Here is a 24064-nt window from a genome sequence, read left to right on the forward strand (position 1 = left end):
CAGAACCTACGTGCTATCTCATAACTCTCAGAACTGACTATAACTCTAGTTCCAAGGGATCTGTCACCCTCTTCTGTACTCCTTGAGTACCACCAGGCACACATATGGCACACAGGCATGCATGCAAGCAAACCATGCATACACATAAGTAAAATCTTAAAAGAAAAGTTGTTGTGGGCCTATTATGAGTCACATTAATAAGCTGACTAATTTTAGTAATTATAGCAACCTATTCTTAGGTAATTATGAGTTATTCAAGATATCAAAAAGAAGTTTTGCTTTAGGCTTGAAATGAGGGTGAAGATAATTTTTTAAGAGCCTCAATTGATTCTTGAACATAATCTGTGTGTCTCACAGACAATTGTTTGTTTGTTTGTTTGTTTGTTTGTTTTGAGACTAAGGGTCTCATTCTATATCCCAGGTTACTTTTGAACTCAGGTTCTTCTTACCTTGATCTCAAAAGTTGCTGGGAATTACAGATATTAGCTACCACATCCAATTTATATATAGACTTCTATACTATCTACTATATAATTAGTATAGACTAGTATAACAGTTGTTAAATAATTTCATGTCTTGTGAAGATGACATTTAGTTCATAGAAAATATAATGAGGGGGATTTTTTACAGTATAAATAGCAAGTATGCACATCAATAATAAATTAATATAGGATGTTTGAGACCCATTTGGCCAAAGCAAACAACTTTACTGAAGTAAATTAACTTCAAATACATGGAGAAAAATGCTACATTATTCAACATTGTTGATTTAAAAATGTTAGATTTAATAGAGTTTAATAAAAATCCTCAAAGATTTTTTAAAAGGTGATCTTGATGAGATTATTTTGATAACTTTTCTGGAAGAGTAAGTAAGCTAGGGAAATAAGCTAAGAATATCTTGGAAGAGTTCTATAATACATGCACATTTGTAAAAAGAAAATTATTCCATCAGCTATTAGACTGTATTATAAAGTAAATAGTGTGATAACAGCTTATGAATAGTCAGGCATATTAACATGAGTAAATATGAAATGAACTATGTGTAAATAAAATATAGATGTTGGTACATTCTTCAATATTCATATCGCTAGAGTTAGATGTTAATACCAACCCAAACTGTTCATGGATTAGTTAGTGAAGATCAGAACAAACCTTGAAATTATGAAAAGAAGTGATAAACATATTTATTCCAGAGAAAGAATAGATTTTTTAAAGAATAAGAACAAAGGAATAAACAAATAAAATGAATAAATTTGATGAGGTAAAATCTTTGAGCCAGGGTTTCTCTGTGTAGTCCTGGCTGTCCTGGAATTCCCTCTGTAGACAAAGCTAGCCTTGAACTCACAGAGATCCACCTGCCTCTGCCTTTTGAGTGCTGAGATTAAAGGTATGTGGTACCATGTCCAACCTGTATAAAATGTGTTTGTCATAGACTACTAGAAAACCTAAATGTTTAAAACCAGCTAGACCTAGTTAGTTGATGTCCATAATATATAAAGGACTTATACAAATGATGCTTTTTGAGAACATCAAATATTCAAGTAGAAACAAAGAGTTAAGCAGGCTATTCATAGAGCAAGAATCATGAAATGCACAGTCACTAAATACATGAAAAGATGATCAATTTCATTTTTACAATCAGAAATGAGGTAAAAACAGCAATAAAGTGGGCTATTTGATATTGCTTAGTGGAGAAACATTAGCCTAGCACACAGAGGCTGTAGGTTTGCCCCTCGGTACTGCAAAACAAAGAAGCCATCCAAAACCCAAAAAGTGGTGAAATCTTTTTCAGTCAGGTCTATTGACCATCATAAAAATAGATCCACAGGATATGATCTACTAGCTGGGCTGCCTTGTCTGGCCTCAGTGGGAGAGGCAGTACCTAGCCTAACAGAGACTTGGAGTGCCAGAGTGGGGGCATACTCAGGGGGCCCTCACCAGCCCAGAAGGGAAGGAGAAGGGAGGGGGGAAGGATTGTGGGAGGGGGTGATGGGGAAGGGGGCAGTGAATGGGATGTAAAGTGAATAAGTAAAAAAAAATTTAGGGGTTGGGGATTTAGCTCAGTGGTAGAGCGCTTGCAAGGCAATGGGTTCAGTCCTCAGCTCTGAAAAAAAAATTAAAAAATCTACTATTACATGTTAGATACAACATATAGTTATATATAAGCTCTAATATAGTCTTAATATACTGAAAGTTTATAGTGAGCAATTTTTGAATACATAGATGAATATTGATAAAAATAGATCTACACATGCCAGTGTTGGTGTAATAAAATAACTCTTAGGCGCTGTTATTGGAGATGTATTGGCATGACATTTCTGAGGGAGTAGTGTGTCATTTTCTTCCTTTACATTTTAATTCTTTCTCTAGACTGAAGGCTCAACAAAATATAGTATAGCTTCCAATATGGTGCAGCAAATAGGTAGTGGGATCACATAATGATGAATTCAGCCTTCAAAGCTTTGGTCCGTTCATGATGGCCCACAGTTCTTATATGTTCCTTTTATGTGTTTAAGTTTTTTTCATAATCTTTGCTTGAGTGATTCAGTTTATCTACTTTATCTTCACATACTGATATTTTTTCTTCTATTTGATACATTCTACTGGTAAGGCTTTCCTGAGTTTTCTAGATGGGTCATTGAGTTTCCTAGTTCCATCTTCAGTTCAGCCTGAGTTCTCTTCAGTATTTCTGTCTCCTTATTGAATTCAGTTTTCAAATCCTAAATTTTCTTTATTCTTCATTCTTTATCACTTCATATGTTTGCATTTCCTTGTTATCCTACTGAATTTCATTAAGCTCCATTTATGCCTTCTTTAAACCTGAATTCTTTGATAACATTTATCAATTAAAAAAATCTGGGATTCATTAGAGCTAGTAGGTTTGAGGGGAACAAATCATCTTGACCTTTTATATTATTTGTAATTTTGTGACATGAGCTGGGCACGCAGATTTCTTTTTGTGGTTGTATATCTGAAGTGAGAGTCTAGCCTTCTGCAAATTGGGACAATGAAGGAGGTAGGCCAGGGGCAGCCAGTACTTGAACTGCTGAATTAAGAGTTAGGCTTGCCCTATGCTGGGGTTTCAGATATGGACCCTTCCACTGCACTTTTACTTGGACACTGGATATACAAACTCACTCACAGTTGTGTAACAAACATTGTACTTACTGAATCTTCTACACAGCCACCAAGTATGTTCTTTTCTCTGTGTCACATACGAATACACATATGTATGTATGTATTATGTATGTATGTGTGTGTGTGTGTATATATATATATATATATGTATATATATGTGTGTGTGTGTGTGTATGTATATGTATGTATATATACAGACAAGAAAACCAGGACACAAAATTCAATAGGCCAAATGATTTTAATATTTAAAATTCAAATCTGAGGCTAGCTTTGAATTCAAAATCTTCTAAATTCCCAGTGTTAGAATTACACTGTGTCTGGATCAAATTAAATTTTTTTTTACTTTATGTGCATTGGTGTTTTGCCTGCATGTGAATTTGTGTAAAGGTGTAGGAACTCCTGAAGCTGAAGTTACAGACAGTGATGACCTGCCATGTGGGTGTGGGAAATTGAACCTAGGTCCTCTGGAAGAGCAGCCAATGCTCTTAACCAATGAGCCGTCTCTCCAGCTCCCAAATTTAATTTTTAATCGACATATACTTATGCATACTCATGAGGTACACTGATAATTCAGTACATATGCAATGTGTAGTGGTCAGAATAGGATAATTAGCATTCTCCAGTCTTTCAACTATGACAAAATGTATGCTTGAGAAATAGGGTTAAACTGGTTATGTTGGTGCATGCCTTTAATCTCAACACTTGGAAGGCAAAGGCAGATGGTTCATTGTAAATTCGAGGATGGCCTGACCTAAGAAGTAAGTTCCAGGACAGCCAGGGTGATAAAGAAGAGACCATGTCTCAAAAGAAAAGAAGGAAGGAAGATAGGAGGGAAGGAAAGAAGGAAGGAAAGATGATTAAAAGAAATCCTACCCAAATTTAAAAGAATTGTCTGTCTCTGGGTGGTAGGATGATGGATGCATGATTATTATTTTCTGTTCTGTTTTCCAAATGTTCTGTAATGAACCTGACTTGTTTTTGTGATACTGAAGTATGTTAAAGTAAACATGCAGTTTAAGATCCCAGTTATCGTTTCCCTTTTGCTGTATCCTTCCAGTTTCTCAGGGAAGCAGCTTTCTGCCCATGAGGCTTGACAGAATTATAAGATGTACACATGCAGGAGATGACTTTAGCTTGTTTGTCCTGTGATCCATGATGAATACTGAACATATGGAAGTTAAATGTTTTTAACCTTTATGAGGGTAAAATATTAAAGAATATAAGACTTTGCTATAGAGGAAGGGAAAATGATAAGAGAAAGAAATTGCCCTTGGTTTCTTTACTCTCATTCTTTGAAAGTCTCAGTCTGTAGCCCAAGCTGGCCTGGAATTTACCATCTTTCTCAGCCTTCTGTGTGCACTGAGGTCCAGGTGTATGCCATCAATGCCTGGCCTTTGGCCTTGATTTCTTCTGTCTAATGATACTATTAATTCCAGACTCCTTTTTCTGTCCTTTCCTTATCCTGCCTTGAGGGATGGATTCAGCTAAATAGCAAGGGAGAAAACATTTTAGGCAAGAGACCCGATGTCTATAAAAGTTCAAAGCATGTTTGAAGAATAAGTTAGTATAATCATCCCTCAGCATCTGTAAAGGATTGGGACCATGATTTAGGGGAGGCCTGATGAGGAACACTAAGATTTTCTGATACTTAAATCCCTTATGTAAAATACCATAGTAGTTACATCAGAAATTATCTTCCTGTATACTTTACACAATTTCTAGATTCCTACTTGATACATGTAAATGCTTTGTAAGTCATTGTTATACTGTATTTTTTAGGGAATAACTGGGAAACAGCCTTATATGTTAGTATAAATGCAGTTTTATCCTGGGTTGGTTGAATCATGAGCAAAGAACTTATTGATCAGGAGTGTCTATTATGTGTCATTTTGAATTAAGTGTTGACTTTATGAAATGGAGCTAGGAGAAATATGTTTAAAGGTTAGAGGCTGGAGAGATGGCTCAGCTGTTAAGGACAATAACTACTCTTAGTGTACCCAGTGTCAAACCCTAGAAACCACATGGCAGCTCAGAGTCACCTGTAATTCCACTTTTGGGGGATCCAACACCCTCTTCTAGCCTCTACAAATACTATGCATACATACACACAGGCAAAACAATCATACACATAAAATAAAAATAATTTAAAAAAACACAAGAGGGGTGAGTGATAAAGCATGAATAAAGACCTAGGTCCCAACCTCAGTACTCTAAAAATGAAAAAAGTCAAATCTTGGAAATACAAGATTGATTGGTGTTCGGGTTGGCATAGAACTTGAATAGCAATCCCAGGTGTTGCAGTTAATCCTGAGTCACATGAAGAATTAGCATAGAAGGGTGAATTTTTTCCCTTTTAGAAAGAGTATTTTTCAGACAAGGTTTCACTGTATATCCCAAACTGGCCTGGAATGTCTCTGTAACTCAGGCTGGCCTTGGACTTAACATTCTACCTCAGCCTCCTAAATACTGGATTATAAGCATGATCTAGGTTTTAAGAAGATGAGTTTTCAGTTGTGTATAGATGTGGTTCACAAATGCAGGCTTGAGTTCAAGTATTGTAATAGCTAAATCAGAATTACCTTGAGGTCTGTAAAAAGATTCATAGAAGCTAGGTGTAGTGGCTTAGGAGGTTGAGGCCGTGTTTTGAAGTGAGTTCAGGACCAGCCTGGGCTACATAAGGAGACTCTTTCTCAGGATAAAAAGAAGGGAAAGACAAAGGAAAAGAAAAGGAAGCTGAGGGAAGGAGGGATGTGTTTTATATATCTATTTTTTATAATAGCTAGAAAATGATATACCAATTTTCTTTAATTACTATTATTAATACTTTGTTTAGAAGAATATATATGAAGACCTTTGTCAAGATTTAGAAAGAAAAATTCTAAAGTAGACAAAAGTAAAAGAAAAGGAACTAAACACATATTTGACTAACCCAATCACCCACTTAGACTTTGTATATGTGTAGATGTATGTACACATACAAATATTGTAGCTGCAGAATAAACCTCTCTTTTTTCCCTCAGACCTTATGTGTATATGCCTCCTCATCTACATTTCTATTTCTGTAGTTTCAGTTATCTTTGCTCACTTTCATTCTGAAAATACTAAATGAAAAGCTCCAGAAATAAATGGCATCTAAGTTTTATGTGCCATTTTTCCTGGTATAAGGAAGTCTAGTGCTATCATGCTCCTGTATGAATCATCCTTTTTGTTGTTTTAGTTACTTTCCTTTAGGCTATTACAAAATATACAACATAAGCAACTTAAGGGAAGAGAGGTTTATTTTGTTTAAGATTGAGTGTATTCAGTCCATCATGTCAATGAAAGCCTGGTGGTAGAACTAGCTCTTGTCTGTGACAGCACAGCTTGCAGTGGTTGCTTTTCACATGGCACAGATCAGAAAGCTTGGGCAGCAAACAGTGGCCCACTGTAATCTACAATGTTTACTCCATAGTGGCCTGCTTGTGCCCCAAAGGTTTCACTACCTCTCAAAATAGTGCCCACCACCTGGGGACTAAGTGTTCAAGCATATAAACTTGTTGTGGGCATCTTTCATTCAAACAATAATACTGGCTTTTTCTATACTGCATGTACTACCAGTCATTTAGCTTCCTGGGTTATCTGATAGTCTAGAGTGTCACACTGCTTATCTGCAAGTAATTCTTATATAGTACTGTCTTCCAAAGCATTAGAGTAGTGATTCTGGCAATTTGAATATGCCAATAATATGTCAAGCCTCAGAGCACTACCTGTAAAAGGCAAAAATTACAACTTAATGAGAATAAAATATATATGTAAGTTGAAGTTATGAAGATCTACTGTAAGGATGAAACTGTATAAGGTTTGGTACTGTTCAGAGACAATAGAAACATGCCCCTAGAGGTAAAGAAGGGAGTGCTGTGTGTTTAAAAAGGTTCTCCAATCTAGTTTCTCCAGTCCTTGTTAATATTTGTCCTTTGTGTTTCAGCTGTATTGGTAGACATAGAGTGGTGTTTTATTGTGCTTTCAACTTGCAGTCTCCTAATGGCTAATGGTTTTAAGCATCTTTTCTTAGGCTTTTCTAGAACCTTTTTTGGAGAAACATCTATTGAATGTTTTTATGTTTGGTTATCCTTTCTCATGTTATAAATGTACATTTTATATTTTTGATATCTCCCTTGCTGGTGATATAATTTGCATGCTTAGTCTCCTGTTCTGTGAATAATTTAAAGCACAACGGTTTTAATTTTTGACTATGTTCAGCTTATCCAAATGTTTCCTTTTATTACTAATGTTTATGATATCTTGTGTGATAAACTTTTGCCTAACCCAAGGTCGTGATCAGATTCTCAATGTGCTTTCTTCTAGACAGGTATGCAGGATATTTTGAGAGGTTTTTATATGGATATGGTTATGCTGGGAGTATTTGAAAAAACTGGTTTTTTTCTATTTTTCTATTCATGGCATCCATACCAAAGTCAACAAACCCAGAATGCTTACATATTTATTTCTGAAATCTCAGTTCTATTCTATCAAGCTATACCACTGTCTTGATTACTGTAGTTTTTCTGGTAGCTTTAGGAATTGGAAAGTGTACTTTCTTTTTTTTCTTCATGGATATTGTTCTAGATCCTCTTTCCCTATGTTCCATTGTGTCATTTTATCTGAAATCCATTTTTGTCATTTTTTCTGATTTTTTTTAAAGATTTATTTATTTATTTTATTATGAGCACACTGTAGCTGTCTTCGGACACACCAGAAGAGGGCATCCAATCTCACTATGGGTGGTTGTGAGCCACCATGTGGTTGCTGGGATTTGAACTCAGGACCTCTGGAAGAGCAGTCAGTGCTCTTAACCACTGAGCCATCTCTCCAGCCCCATTTTTTCTGATTTTTAACGTTTTCTTTTCACACTTCCCTTTTTGTTTTTTGAAATTTTTTTGTAGGGCTGATTGTCTAGTGCTAGCCAAATGTGTTATCACTAAGTTTTATCAAACCCCCACCCATAACCCATCCAACGTTATTCATTGTTTATTTATTTGTTCTTGTTTTATCCAGATTTGAGCTTCAAAAATATTATTTTCTAATATTTTTCAAGTTCTCCAATCTTATTCTGAGTTTATACAATTTGGTTTATATCTTGTATTATTTTCTTAATTTCTTTTCATCTTATTTAGAAAGAATTTACTTTTATTTTTAAAAGTTTATTTTTTATTTACTTGAATTTTATTTTATGTATATATATGTCAGTGTACCACTTGGCATGGTTGGTTCCTGAGGAGGTCAGCAGAGGGCACTGAATCCCTTAGGACTGGAGTTGCATTTGGTTGAGAACCACCATGTGGGTGTTGGAAATTAAACTCTGTGTTCTCTGGAAGATCAGTGGATGTTCTTAAGCACTGAGCCATCTCTCCAGTCCTAACACTTTTACTTTTGATCTGTTTTATAAGCAGATATTTCTGTTGTATCCCTTGTTTACAAGGCTGCCATTCTTCTTTTGTTTGTTTGGTATGTGTTTGTTTGATATAATATTTGAGATAGTGGTTTTTTGTAGTCAAGACAGACTTTCAACGTGTTACATAGTTGAGTCCACTACTTATCCTGCTATCTCAAGATCCTGTCTTATGATTTTAACACTGTTGAAATGAGTTAGAAAATGCAAGTATCCTCAGTATGCAACTTGATTTATATATTTTTTTAAAAAACTAAATATATCCATGTAAATTTGTATCTACAATGTCATGACACTAGAAAAACAACTTAGTTATATTAAAAATCTAGTTTCATTGTGTGGTGCCACATCTTTGTTAATCCCAATACTTGGGTTTTGAAGCAAGAGGGTCTCAAAAGAACAATTTCTTTTAATTCAGTATTTTTCTTTAGTGTTTTGAAAACCTCCCTCCATTATCTCTTTTTTTTTTTTTTTTTTTGCATCCAGTATAGCAATGAAAAATCTTGATGTCCTTCTGGTTCTTTAAACTTAATTTGTTACTTGCTTTTTATAGAGTCTTTTAGAATATATTATTTTTACTTTGCTTTAAAAAATACTTTTATGTATATGGATGTTTAACCTGCAACCATGGAGTCTGGAAAGAGGGCATCAATCCCTGGAGCTGGAGTTACAGATGATTTTAAGCCACCATGTTGATATTGGGAATCAAACCCAGGTCTTCTGGAAAAGCAGTAAGTGCTCAAAACCATTGAGACATCTCTGTCTCTGCCTCTCCCCAGCCCCACCTTTGATATTTTTAAGTTTTATTGTGGCTGTGTTTAGATGGTTTTTGTTCCTCTGGGCATTTTATGGCCTCTTCTAGGTATGAGTTCTTTCATCTTTAGTTTTGGCATTTTTTTGTAAGTATTTCTTTCCATTTCAGCCTTTTCTTTTTTCTGGCTTCTTATTAAATAGATACTAATATGGATTATTGAGTCCTTTGATTTATTGTTATTTTCAGTAGCTAATATTTCCTCTCTCTGTTCAAAGCCCTTATCTTCTCCTAGCCTCTTTCTTCCTGGGATTTTTAGTGTCTCCTTCTTGCCTCAGGCACATGGCTTTATATAATTTCAACAAATGATCATAGAAGGCCAGTCCAGGTTCAGTTTACTTTGGTAAGCCTATGAATCTGTGCTTCAGGAACCTGCCAGGTCAAAATATGTAACCACAGTTCAATGAGCATAAAGACCATGGTTTCCCTTGTGGTCTAGTAAGCCATGCCGGAAATGTAGGTTCTATGCCTATGGTGGATGGAGCTTATATGTGAGTAAGCACAAATCTCATGCACTATTTTCTGAGAATTCGCAACAGCTTTTGTTTCTTCTTTTCATGATGTTCTCTGGTTGTTTTTAGTTTTTCAATAGACTCCAGAGTTCAGTTAAAGTTGATTCATGTCTGACAATTTTTGTAAGCTTAATTATCATTTTCATGAGAGGTGCCTTGTTAGCAGAAAACTCAGCCTAGATGTTGCAAGATGACAATTACTAAGTTCTAAATTCAGTAGTTCAAGTGAATTGCTGATATTGCTTGTAGTGATAGGGTTAAGGATGGATATATTCAGGCTGCCACTTATTGACAGTATAGCCTTAAGCAAGCAGCCTTTGAGCCTGGCTTTCTTGCCTGGAAATGGGAATATAATAACAACAGCAGCAGCAACAATAGCACATTACATTGTAGGGGTATAAGAAGGAAATGATATAATGTAATATTGTGCTTGCCAAGTAGCATGTACTTAAGAAATAGTGGCCATAGTTATTTCTACTAAAATGATTATAGAATAGCTATTCCTAATAAACAGTCTATATAATGTAAACATACCTTAGCAAGCTGAGATCAAAATGAGACCATGAAGTGTAATAAAATACTACATTGTTCAACAATAGATTTGCTGAACTGAACTAGCAGAATTTTTAGGGTAGATGATGGTAGTAAGATACTCAAGGTACTATCTCATTATTATATTTGTATTGCTGTGGCATTTATTTCTGCATCTTTCTCTTTTAGGCTAAAAGCATAAAGACCATGTGTTTAAAATCATTTTTCTGTCCAATATCTAAGACAAAACCCATTGATTTTTATATTGCAAAAGTGAGCTCCATTTAACAAAGTTGTTTGGACAGTTTACATTACTGTTTGCTTACGTTTAATTTGAAATTTAATGTGGGGGTTAGATAGTGCATGTAGGAGTCGGAGTATAGCTTTTGGGAATTTGTTGTCACCTTCCATCTCATTGAGACAGGGTCTTATTTCTTTCACTGCACAGCGTACTTTACCTAGCCTGAGAGCTTCTGGGCAAATTTCCTGTCTCATTGTAGGAGTGCTGAAATTACAGATGTGACTCCTGACTTTTTGCATGGATTCAGGAGCTCAAACTCAGGTCATTAGGTTTGCATGGCAAGTGCTTTTACCTGCTGAGTTGGCTCCCTGGTCCAAGGTTTGTTTACCATTAAAGCATTCTAAAGTGACTTGGAGGCTCTCCGTACTTCTTTTCAAGGCAGCTTTAAACTTTCAGCTTTTAAAATGCTTCTAGGAGAGCTGGCATTACGTGAAAACAAGTGTTCTAACTGTTGTATGAATTATGGTCACCTTTGAGAATTTTTGAAGTACAGTTGAAAAGAAGAGTTGATATTTTTAGAAGAAAAAAGTGACAGATTTTCAGAGCTTAAATACACCAAAAAAAAATGAGAGGGAGCAAAATTAAGTTATTTTTCTACATGTTTGTTTTGAGGGCGATTTTGTGATATATTTTGAAAAAATTCCCCATTTTTTATTGGAGGAGCTGATTCAGTTGGTTTGGCTGATAGTACTTTTACCAGAAAAAGAGTCCATTTTGTTCCACGTCCTTGGACAATTAGCTATGAGGAGATAATGGAATAAGGGTTAGCACCTTTCTCAGGCTTGAGCGCCATTAGCAACACTAAACTATCAATTAAAAACAAGAAAGAAAAATCAATGAACATTTAAAAAAAGAAACAAAATGGGTTAGAAGGAGACAGAAGGTACCATTTTGAGGAAACTAGCAGATTGGTAACAGAAATTACATCAAAGGCCTGTTTTTACCTATTTCTTTAGTAGAAAGGACCTTTCAGCATGCTGTAAACACTGTGTATATAAGCTAAAAGCAATTTAAAATTCAGGAAACCAGATATATTCTTTAATGTTCCTTCTCATTTTAGAGATAATCAGGAACTCATTAGGTACCATTTGTTAACCCTGATCTTAGATTTGTGCTTATATCGATAATCTCCTAGTCTACACCGCTTTTTTTTCTTTATGGAAAATTTATTACAACTTTTCAACCACGCATTACGTTTTCTTCTCAACATCTTGCTCTGCAGCTTCCTTCGCCCTTTTTGCTCGGATACCAAAGAGCCGGGCATTGGCACGGGCCATACGGAGACTGGCAAAAGCCTTAAAGTCCTTCTCTCCTGTGATGATTCTGGCCTTTTCCTTTTTGTACACATTCCGGATGGGCATCACAGGTCCTGTCAGCTGGGTGGCCAATTTAAGTTCTTCAGCAGAACAGTCTCCCTTCTTTGGAGCAGAAGGCTTCCTTGGAGCGGTACTCCTTCAGACGCCGCACGGTGCCCTGCAGTGATTCCGTGGATTTGTTTCGCTTCCTTGGGTCCACAGAGATGCCGATGGTGCGAGCCATTTTCTGAGTTCCTCCAGGCTGAAGCCCCTGTCAGCCCGCACCTTGGTGTGGTATCTAGCTGTAGGGCACCTCACGATGGGCCTGATAGGACCAGACGCAGGACGAGGGCCAATGTGGTGCGCTTTCGCTTGCCGGGCCTTGCGTCTGCAGATCTTGTGTGCCTTGGTTGAAGCAAGTGTCTACTCGCTGCTGCCAGTCCTTGTGGAAGTGGGGCCTCAGGATCATGCCATTCTGCCTGAGCGCCATGGCTGCCTCCTGTACAGGAGAACCGCTCGGTAGAGCGGAAAGGCTAGTCTACACCTCTTATAAGCAAATTGTATCTTGAATTTCATAACAAAGGGATGCCAGGTATCAGCATTTGCTGGAATGCTTGTAAAGAGAATTGAGGTGTTTTGGATATGACCTGTATAGTAGTACGCCTGGTAGAATGACCTACATAAAAGAAAAATGTCTTCCATGAATTTAGGGTAATTTTCCAGGTAATTTAGTCCATAGTACTAAATGATGCATGCTTAAAAAGCAACACACATAAATGAGCATTTATAGAAAAATATAACTAAACAAAGTGGTTGATCTTCCATAAAAGCTATGGAAATGAGGGTTAGAAATGTTGAGGATTCTTTTCTAAGTAAACACAAAGAGTAAGGATATCATATTGCCCAAATGTGAAATTGTTAAGTACCAAAAATATGCCCAATTCCATATTCCTTGATTTTTTTTCATATTATCTCAGGATTCTGCTGCAGATGGAAATGTGTAATAATGTGTAATAATGATATATATATATATATACATACATACATACATACATATATGTATACATAGTAAGGCTGGAAAGAGTAGTGTGAGATTGATAGGAACTTTCTAAAATTCTTGGGATCTTAGCCTAGTGAAATAATTGATTGTTAACTGAGCTCTTAGTAAATTTACATGGTGTGGTAGTAAATTGTGTTTGTTCCTTAGTTTCCTTTTAAAAAATAAGTTGGTTCTGACTTTTGTACTGTTTAGTTTTCTTTTTCTTGTCTTCTTATTCTCTTGGGATTCTGTCAAATGAACCAAGAGCCTTACATATGCTAGGCAAGCCAACACATATACCACTGTGCTACAACCTCTGCCAGGACACTGGTTTTAATGGACAAATGCTTTGTATTGTAATTTATTGTTAGTCTCCTATCAGGCACTGTGGGATCTTACACCATTAGCTAAAATGTAAGGAGTAATGGTTAAGTTTCATGTTGACAAAATCATGTTACACAGGTAAATGTGACTTTTAAGTAGCTTACTTCCCAGAAGTTTACCTAACTGGGTATTCTAAATTCTGTGAAGACTCTTTGATGACTAGGATTTTCTGCTGCTGTTATTTTTCAAAAATAATAAAAATTAGAAAATAAAAGGAAAAATACTTGAGGAAGAGAGGGAATATGTACATATGTTTCTATGTTGGAGTTTTTGTGATGACACTTTCTTTTTCTTTTATTACATTTGTTACTTAAGATCTCAAGAATTTTAGAAAGTTCCTATCAATCCCACACATGATATGACACACATGTGGAGGTCAGGAGAAACATGTTAATTCTACAGATATGAGAAGAAAGACCACCGACCCAAATATGGCCAAATTAATTAAAGCAATTTTTATTTATGTACAGGGCTGTGTCTCCCTAAGTCGGGGTTTAAGAGATCAGCATTGGACATGGGGAAAATAAAAGTTTTTATAGCTCTGGAGTAAGAGACTTCCAAATGGGGGATTTAACAGGCAAATAGGCAGGGTTATAGAAGCAAAACATTAGCATAATGTGGTTATAGCACCCTCTTGAAACAAACACAGGGTTATCAGATGGTCCTAACAACTTTTTGAAACAAAGGCATGGTTGTTGTTTCCTGGAATAGATAATACTGACCATTTGTAGTTAATATTAGAGGCAAGCATAGCCCGATGTTTGAGAAACAGATTTAATCATTAAACAGGAATGAACTTAGTTTGTCTTTACTATAAGATGGCTTCGAAGCCCAAGGTTGAGGGAGGCTGGTTTATCAGTGAGAGTCAGTTTCCTTCTAATGTGTAGAACCTGGGAATTGAATCTAGTTCATCAATCTGATCCATCTTGTCAGCCTGCTAACGGTCATTTTTTTAATATGAAAAACTTTAGCTTAGCATATAAAGTGATAGGTTTCATCATGTTCATATACATGTTGCTATATATTTTTAATATTTGTTTCCTTTCCCTGATTGGCAGTCTCTTCCTTCTCCCCCTGTATCCTTAGAGGTTGAAGGGGATTATCTAGAACACAGTTCAACAACTCAGCAATTTATAACAGTTGTGTCAGATTGAGTTTATGTATGATTTATGTGCTAAGCTGTTTTAAAACAATTTTTAGTAGTTGGGGAAACAATCAAAAGAAAATAGATTGTGATGAACTATAATCAAATGAAATTCAGATTTCATTGCCCACGATTAAGTTTTATTGGAACTCAAGACATATTCATTTATGTGTTATCTGTTGCTGCTTTAATACTACAGTGGCCATAATGAGTAGTTGTGTAAGTGATTGTATGCCTGCAAACCCTCAACTATTTACTACTTGGAAAAGGAACTCAAGAACTCTCATTTACTATAGCATCAAAAAAGAGTAAAATACTTCACCATGGAATAGATACAGGAATAAATATAAACAAGGAGATGAAAGATTATTCAAAATTCAAAATTGTTAAATATTGATAAAAGAAATAGATGACAGAAGTAAAAGGAAATGTATCCTGCATGGTACTCATTGGTTAGAAGAATTAATATCACCAAAATTTCAATACTATCCAAAGCAATATTATAGAGTTAGTTAAATCTATATCAGACCAATTTCTGTATTGGGAGGTAGCTTAGTTCTAGAATAGTTGCCCAGCATGCACAAGCCCTGAGCTTGATTTCTGATAACACACACACACACACACACACACACACACACACACACGTACATTCATGGAATTATTAAAACTAAATTTGAAAAAAAGCAATCCTAATGTATGTCTGGAACCATGAAAGATTCTGATTAAGGAAAGTGGTCTTGAAAGCACATGATTCTTAATTTCAAATTGTACTGCAAAACTACAATGATGAAACAGTAGGGTACTAGTATGAATAAAGACACACAGACCAATGAAATAGAACAGAAAGGGAAAAATTGACCCTATATGCATGTAATTCAGTGTGGAAAGAGTAGTCTCTTTATTGTATTTAGAGAACTAGATATATATGTGCCTGCAAAAAAAAGAAAGAAAAAAGAAAAGAAAAAAGAATTTGGATCCTTATACCATGGAGAAGAATCACCTGAGAATGGAAAAATGGCTTATGATTTGAAGATAACTAATTATTTTATTCTATTATGTTTTACTATTTTATTATTTAAAATAATTTTAAATTTTATATGTATTTCAAACATATTTTTCCTCCCTTAAATTCTTACATATCCTCTCCTACTTTCTACTCACTCAATTTTAACAAAAACCCAGTACAACCACCACCCCCCCACACACACACACAAGGGAACAAAAAATAAAATGCTACTCAAAAAGAAAAAAAACCACTAAACTGTAATCAAATGAAAAAGCATACATGTACACGTACACACACACACACACACACACACACACACACACACACAAACACAAACCCTGTTGGTCAACTACACCTGAGCATATGGCCTTTCTTCATTGGAGAAAACCAGTTTTCCTTCTCCCAGCATATATAAATGACAGTTTAGTTATTACCTTTATCATAGTGACTACATGTTCATCCCCCCCCGACTCTGTATGTGTGTGTGTGTGTGTGTGTGTGTCTTTCTCCATTTCTCTTTCTCTGACTCTCTCAATCACTTTTAAAAAATATAACAAAATAAAATAAAAGATAAACCAAAAAACTATCATATTGAAGTTGGACAAGACAAACCAGTAGAAGAACACCAGAGAAGGCACAAGAATCAGAGACCCATCCTTTGCATACAGGAATCTCATAAAATTATACCGGAAGCCATAATGTAAGGACAGAGGACCTAGTACAGACCTTGCAGGCCTGTGTATGCTGTTTTAGTCTCTGAGTTCATATGAGCATTGATCATGTTAATTTAGAAGGCCTTGTTTTGTAGGACTGAGTGTTCCAAGGTCTCTCAATCTTATGTCTGGCTGTGGGTCTCTGTTCCCATCTGCTACAGAAGGAAGCTTCTCTAACGATAGATGAATAAGGCACTGATCTACGAATATAGCAGAATGTCATTAGGAGTCAATTTATTTCTATGTTCCTTAGTAAAAAAGCAGTCCTGGATTTTTTCCCCTAGGTCCCTGGGTTTCTAATCCCAGGTATTTGGTCACCCAAGCAGTGTCAGATATAAGTTTTGTAAGTTCTGTCTTAGGGAGTGAGCCCAGTGTCAATTACTCCCACAAGCTTTGTGCCACCGTTGCCCTAGCATATCTTGCAGGTAGTACACCTTTGTAGATAAAGGGTTTGTAGCTGGGTTGGTGTTTACATTCCTCTTTTGGTAGTCTGCAGAGTATCTCCCTGAACCAAAGACATTAGACTGTAGGGATGAAGGCTCTATGTGGGCACCAGCTTGATGTCTCCATGTTCCATAAGTCGTGTTGGTGTTGTCTTCAGCAATAGGGTCTTGCCATCAGTTTGTGAAGAGCAATGGGTCTTGGCAATAGCCTGGGTTGTTTGAGAGTTCCCATGGGACCCCTTTAGCTAACAACTCAATTAGATGTAACCCAATCCTAGAACTGGAAACTTAGTTTGATGGTGAGATGGCCAGTTGGAGCTATCTTCCCTACTATTTGTGTGTCCCTTCTTTTAATTTTACTGATCTAAAATGATTTATTTCTTGTGTTTTCGTGGTTGCAATTAACTTCTTTAGGTTGGAATTTACCATCTAGCACCTTCTGTAGGACTGGATTTGTAGATAGATGGCATTTAAATTTGGTCATAGAATGTCTTATTTTGTATCTATGGTAATTGAATGTTTTGCTGGGCATAGCATTCTGGGCTGGGATTCGTTGTCTCTTAGAGTCTGCAGTACATCTGTCCAGGCTCTTACAGTTTTATAGATTCTCCATTGAAAACTCAGGTGTTATTCTAATAGGTCTGCCTTTATATGCTACTTGATGTTTTTTCCTTGTAGCTTTTAATATACTTTCTTTGTTCTGTATGTTTAGTGTTTTGATTACTATTTGCTGGGAAGTCTTTCTTTTTGATTCAATCTATTTGATGTTCTGTATGCTTCTTGTTCTCTGACAGTCATCTCCATTAGATTAGAGACTTTTTTTCTGTGATTTTGTTGAACATATTTTCTGTGCCTTTCATCTGGGTTTCTTCTCCTTCCTCTATTTCTACCATTAGATTTGATCTGTTCATAATGTACCAGATTCCCTGGATATTTTGTACCATGAATTTCTTAGTTGTTGAGCTCTAGTGGAGACCATATTGTCCTGGTTGTTATTTTATTGTTTTTATGCTGATGTCTAGTCTTCTGGAATTGGGGAAATTGTTATTCTAGGTGCTGATATCTGGTCTTGTTTTTGTTGAGTAGGTGTTTTGTTCCTTGCTTCTGTTTCTTCTCTGGATTTTAGGAGTATGTGGCAGCTGTGTATTTCCTGAGTTGGGGGAGGAAGGAAGGTTAAGAGAGGAAGATCTATGAGATCCTCTGGGGATGAGGTTGGGGCTGGGAAGCTGCCACTGTTATTCTGCTGCAAAGCTGAGGATAAGACTGGGGCATTAGGTTTGGAGGAGCAGAAGTAAAGGTCTTCATCTGTCCTACCTGCTTCCCTTGCTGGAGTGGCTTATGGGTTCCCATGGAGTGTCTGCTAACATTTGGAGGCTGTGGTAAAGCAATGAATGTTAGGAGGGATGTTAGGGGAAGATCTGTGTGGTCCCTTGGAGATGGGAGTTGGGGAGGCTGCAGCAGGTTTTCTGCTACAGAGCTGGACGTAAAGCTGGGGACTAGATTTTGAAGAGGTGAGGCAGAGGTAAAATCTGAACTTAGCCTACCTGTTTCTATCACCAGAGTAGCCTGTGGGTTTCCAGGAAGTGAAGCTAACTAAACTCTTAAAGAAAAGAAAGAGAAAATATCCTTGACTTAGCCTTGGCAACGACTTTTTACATGTAACATCACAAGCTTAGACAACTAAAATTAAAATAAATAGGATAACATTAGATCAAAAGTCGCTTCTGCAGTAAAAACAACCAACAATGTGACAAAGGAACCTATGAGTTGGGAGAAATTATTTACAAATTATATATCTAATAAGTAATTATTATAATTCTGTAAGGAGTTCTCATGCAACATAGTAGCAAAACTATTTTAAATTTAAAAAATGAACATAGGATCTGAATAGACATTGTTTTAAAAGAAATAATATGACCAACAGCTATGTGAAAAATTGCTCAAAATCACTAATCACCATGGAAATTCAAATAAAAGCAGCAATGAAATCATACTCATTAAGATGACTATTTTCAAGACAATAACAGGTAACAAATAATTGAGGTTGTGGAGAACAGAGACTATGAACCATTGTACACTGTTTATAGGATCATAAATTGTTACAGCTATTATATATGGGGGTTTTGATTTCATCAAAATTGAAACTGTCATGGTTCAACAATCTTGCTTATGGTTATATACCATACGGATATGAATTTGGCACATCACAGAGATACTGGTACTCTCATGTTCATTGAAGCATTCCTCATAGTATTAGTGGATGAATACATGGAACAGATTGGTGTGTGTATATGTGTGCACATTTGTGTCTGCATGTAATGGAGTATTATTTAGCTTTAAACAAATAGGAAAATTGGCCAATTGCAACAGTGTACTTAATCTGGAGGATATTATGTAAAATCAAAATAGATCTAGAAAAACATCACACAATTCCACTCCTGTATTGAATGCTAAAACTGTGAGTATGTAGATAGACATTGTAGAACAACAGTTATTAGAGAGGCATAGGGAAGCAAGGGAAATGGCAGGTGTTGGCCAAAAAGTGCAAAAATGCAGTAATATAAAAAAAGCAGGGCTAGTATAGCACCACCACTGTTGGTAATAATTCCATATTGGATTTTGGGTTTGCTTTTCTTTTCACTAAAAATCTTTTAAAGTTTTTATATATTTTTATTTTAATTACACACACACACACACACACACACACACGTGTGTGTGTGTGTGTGTATATGTATGCATGCCTGCATGTATATTTGTGTATCATATACATGCAGTGCCTACAAAGGCCAAACAGAGGCATTAGATCTCCTGGAGTTGGAGTTACAGATACACGTGAGCTGCCATTGGGGTTTGAGAACTGAACCTCACGGTCCTCTGGAAGAATAACCAGTACTCTTAATCGCTGAGCCATATTCCTAGCCACAGTAATTCCATATTGTATATAAGAAATTTGCTAAGGGTAGATATGAGATACTATGACCACACACAAAAAGTTAACTGTGAGGAGATAGCTACACGATTAATTAGCTTACCTGTAATTAGCTCCTTATTCATCATACTGTTCATGTTCATATGAGCACTTAACAATGCTGGGCATAGAAATTAGAGGAAAATGCTTTGCTTTATATTTAACCTGGATGTGATAGTCCATAAATTTATTTGTACCCTTGTTATTTTTATTGAAAAAAGTTTTTTTCGTACATTATGATCATGCTTTCCTTCTCCCTCAGATCCTTCCTGCCCATTCATCTCTATGCCCTTTCTTTTCTCTTAACAAAACACACACACTCTCTCTCTGTCCCTCGTCTCTCTGTCTCTTGTCTCTCTGTCCTTATCGCTTTTTCTGTCTCTGTCTGTCTGTGCTTCTTTCTCTCTGTTTCTCTCTCTTAACACACACACACACATACATACACACACACACACACACACACACACACAAAACCTCACAAATTATGGAATATCCAAAATACGTAAGCAAAAGACTAACAAGACAAAAAAAAATGCCCAAACAAAGCAATATGACACAAAAAGTCTACAAAAATACAATTGTGTTTATTTGTGTTGGCCAACAACTCCTGAGCATGTGGCCTACCCTGAACTGTGGTTAATATAACCAGTGAGACTCTATATCTTCCCTTCTCAGCACTGGGACCCCATTTGGCTTGAACTTGTGTGGGCCCTGTGCATGCTGACACAGTCTGAGTTCTTATGTGTCTCAGGCCTTACCACTTTTAATAATTATTATTCTTCTAAAAGATTTGAAAATACCAACCATGATTCTAGAATCATGGTTTTGTGACTAAGTAATGATTGTCCAAAATTCTTAATGCTGTGCTACCATTTTTCTATGTATTCATCAGTCATTTTGAGTATTCAACACAGTAAAAGTCTTTTTCGTTCAGCTTTCATTTGAGAATTGTAATTACAAAAGAAGTTTGCCTGCTATTTGTCTTCCTCTCCCCGCCTCTCTCTTATTTTCACTTACTCTTCACCTCTAGTTTCTCAGTAGTTAGAAAGAAAACCAGATTTTATGGCAGTCACATTTTTAATACTTTAAAGTTGATTAAATGTATAATAGGTTTATATCACAGCTGTTTTTCTTTAAGAATGCACTGAGAGGTTAATTTAAATGTTTTATATTTTGATCACAAATGACTAATGATTAGATAATAACAGTATTCACACATGACTTATAGATAGTGTTAAAAATTACAAGCATCAAGAATACATAATTGTAAGCTTATTTTTGTTCCTAAAGTTTCACGAATGGAGAATATGTAAATGACTCAACTCCCTTGTGTTTTTTCTTTTTTGTGTTTTTTCTTTTTTATTTCTCCAGTGTTCAGAACACAACTTAGGGCCTGTGAATACCAGGTAGTTTGTTTATCGTTGACCTACATACTTTTATAATCTCTTTTACTATTAGTTAAATCTTTAGGTATCATAAATAATGAACATGAGCTTAATTATAAAAGTTAACTATTATAAAAGAATATAAACAATAATTACTAAATAAATATTACTAGTATTATTTTTGCAAAGGTTGAATTTTGCCTTAAAGAGAGAACATAAATGTAATGAAAAGAAATTTTGATTTTTGTCAGTCTAATCTCTTGGGTCTTGGTCACATTTACATAGAGATAGTTTTACCTAGTAGCTCTTTTTTTGTATTGGTATTCATTTTAAAAATCCTTACTGAGCATCTACATAAAGCATGGTATGCTTAATGGTTAGTAGATGAATGCTATTAGTGTGAGTGGGAGTATATAATATGCTTAAATCATAGATTCCTTAAAATTCAGTTCTTCCACCTTTTAAAAGTTGAAATAAACACAGGTCTCCAGGGTGTATACATATGTGTGTATGTGTGTGTGTTTGTGCACATGCGCACACACACACACAGTAACTTACGTATCTCTGAAAATGAAGAGACAGGTTGCCATTTTCTGCATATTGAATTTCTTTGGTATTTGTGCATGTTTGTCACATACATTATCTTTAGTAATATGTGATTTGTTTCTTTTGATGTCCAGCTTCTTGAATTAGAAGCTTACAAGAAACAGAAAAATGGAGTAAAGCTTGTATAAGGTCTGAATGTGGAGACTGGTGAGGAAAGAAGTAAAGTGCCTGAAACACATTGTGATGGTTCATTTTAATTATTGACACAACACAACCTAGAATCATTTGGGACAATGTGTCAGCATGCACAGGGCCTAACACGGGTCAAGCCAAATGGGGTCCCAGTGCTGAAAGTGGGTGGTACGGAATCTTACTGGTTATGTTAACCACAGTTCAGGGTAGGCTACATGCTCAGGAGTTATTTGCCAGCACAAATAAACTCTTTTGGCCTGTAAGCATGCCTATGTAGAATTGTCTGAATTAAGTTAATTGATGTGGGAAGATCCAGTTCACTATGAGTGGCATCATTCCCTAGGCATGAGGTACTGAATTGTATAAGAGTAAAGAATTCAAGCTGAATACAAGCAAGTAAGCATGCATGAATTATTTCCCGTTACTCTTGACTGTGGGTGTGATTTGACTAGCTGTTTGAAGTTCCTGCTTTAATTGCCCCACAATGATAGGCCATGGCCTGAAATTATGAGCTGAAATAAAACCCTTTTTACCCAGGGTTGCTTTTTGTTAGGTTATTTTATTATAGCAACAGACATGAAAAAGAGCTAACATTGAGGATGGATGATTTAGTTAGAAATTATCTGTTAGAGATTATTTGAAATAAGAGAGGATTGTCATGACACTTTGCATATAGATATCAAGAGTTTCCATGGTTTTATGTATACAAATGAGCTTACTTTCTTAGTCTACTCTTTTGCATATGTCATGTTTTTCATTGATTTAGATCTTTTGGTATTTTGTAATATATAACGTTGACATGTAATCCATGTACAGCTTAAGTAAAGACTATTGCTTGCCTTTTGTAAGAGACTGAACCTAAGAAACATTCCTTTTCACTGAGTTGATCTGTATTTTAGATAGATATTTGTCAATTTTACAGATATCTATCTGATGGTATCACAGAGAAATTATTCTTTTATTTGTTTCTGTTTAGAAAATTAGTTTCCTAAGTTACCATACAAAGTAATTGATTTTATTATGGCATTTTTGCACTTATTTTGTTGTGCAAAATCCTTAAGGTTGATGTGATATGCTGGTCTGGTTGTGGTTCATTGGAGTTGTAGCTGAGTAGGACTATTAGTGACCGTTCTACCTTAGTAGCTTGCACTGCCACTTCTAGTGACATAGAAGCCAGTCCTCAGGGAAGAAGCCTTCATGTCCGATTGAGCTCAGAACTTCTAGGGTCTGTATCCAAAGTGCTTAACATCTTCAGCAGTAGGTACTTACCTTCACTCTTAGAGGGCAACTAAGGGCAACTGCAATAGCCTGTAATATTCTAGGCTTATCTTGAACTTCTCTGGCCAAGAACTAAAAAGGCTGACCTCTTATTGGTCAATTTTAGCCCCCATCTGATTACATGTTATATGTATTCCATTAGTTTTTCCCCTTTCCACCCCTCACTTGTGATTTCTTCTCTCATGGTCCCTTATTTACTTTCATAATATACCTTCCCCGCACCCCCGCCATACACACAGACACACTTGTTGCATGGAGATGAAATGAGAATAAAATCTAGGATCTGCATGTGAGAGAAAATATACCATTTATATTTCTGAGTCTGGCTTATTTCACTTAACACTATGATTTTACTTTTTTATTGTTGAATGTGTATGTATCATATTTTCTTTATCCATTAATCTATTACTAGACATCTAGCATGGTTCCATTTCCTGGCTATTGTGAACAGTAAAACATGGGTATCAAATTATGGTAGGATTTAGAGTCCTGTCGTGGTTTGCTTCTCTGTTGCTGTAGTAAAACAGTGACCAAATGCAACTTGGGAAGGAAAAGGTTTATTTCATATGGCTTAGACACCATAATCAAGATTGGTTGGTAGATAGATCATTGAGCAGGAACCTGGAGGCAGAGACTGATGCAGAGACCATGGAGGAATGCTGATTACTGACTTGCTCTCCATGGCTTGGTCAACCTGGTTTCTTAACCCAGGACTACCTGCCCAGTGTTGGGAGCCGACTCCTAGCCGAAAGCGGCTATCATCTTTGCAGCCATCTCAGGCCATATACCCTGACAAGAGACTTGTTTTCAACAGCCCGAAACAGCTGAGCACACTCTGATAAACATCTTGTTTTTCTCACATATCTTGTTTTGCTGTTTAGTGCCGCCAGCTGCAAGGCGCACGTGGTCTCCACGCTGCTGGGTGCACGTGGTCTCCTCACTGCTAGCTA

The 24064-nt window shown here is 36.2% G+C and overlaps 1 protein-coding gene and 1 pseudogene across 1 annotated transcript in view; one reads left to right on the plus strand and one right to left on the minus strand.

Moving 5' to 3' along the window:
• Nucleotides 1-24064, plus strand: part of Abcb7 (ATP binding cassette subfamily B member 7) — a 122833-nt gene that overhangs the window by 31588 nt on the left and 67181 nt on the right. The gene's annotated exons all lie outside the window — the stretch shown is intronic.
• Nucleotides 11912-12506, minus strand: LOC114624464 (annotated as a pseudogene).

The sequence above is a fragment of the Grammomys surdaster genome, unplaced genomic scaffold (assembly GCF_004785775.1).
Source record: "Grammomys surdaster isolate TR1022 unplaced genomic scaffold, NIH_TR_1.0 207, whole genome shotgun sequence".
Taxonomy (NCBI): Eukaryota; Metazoa; Chordata; class Mammalia; order Rodentia; family Muridae; genus Grammomys; species Grammomys surdaster.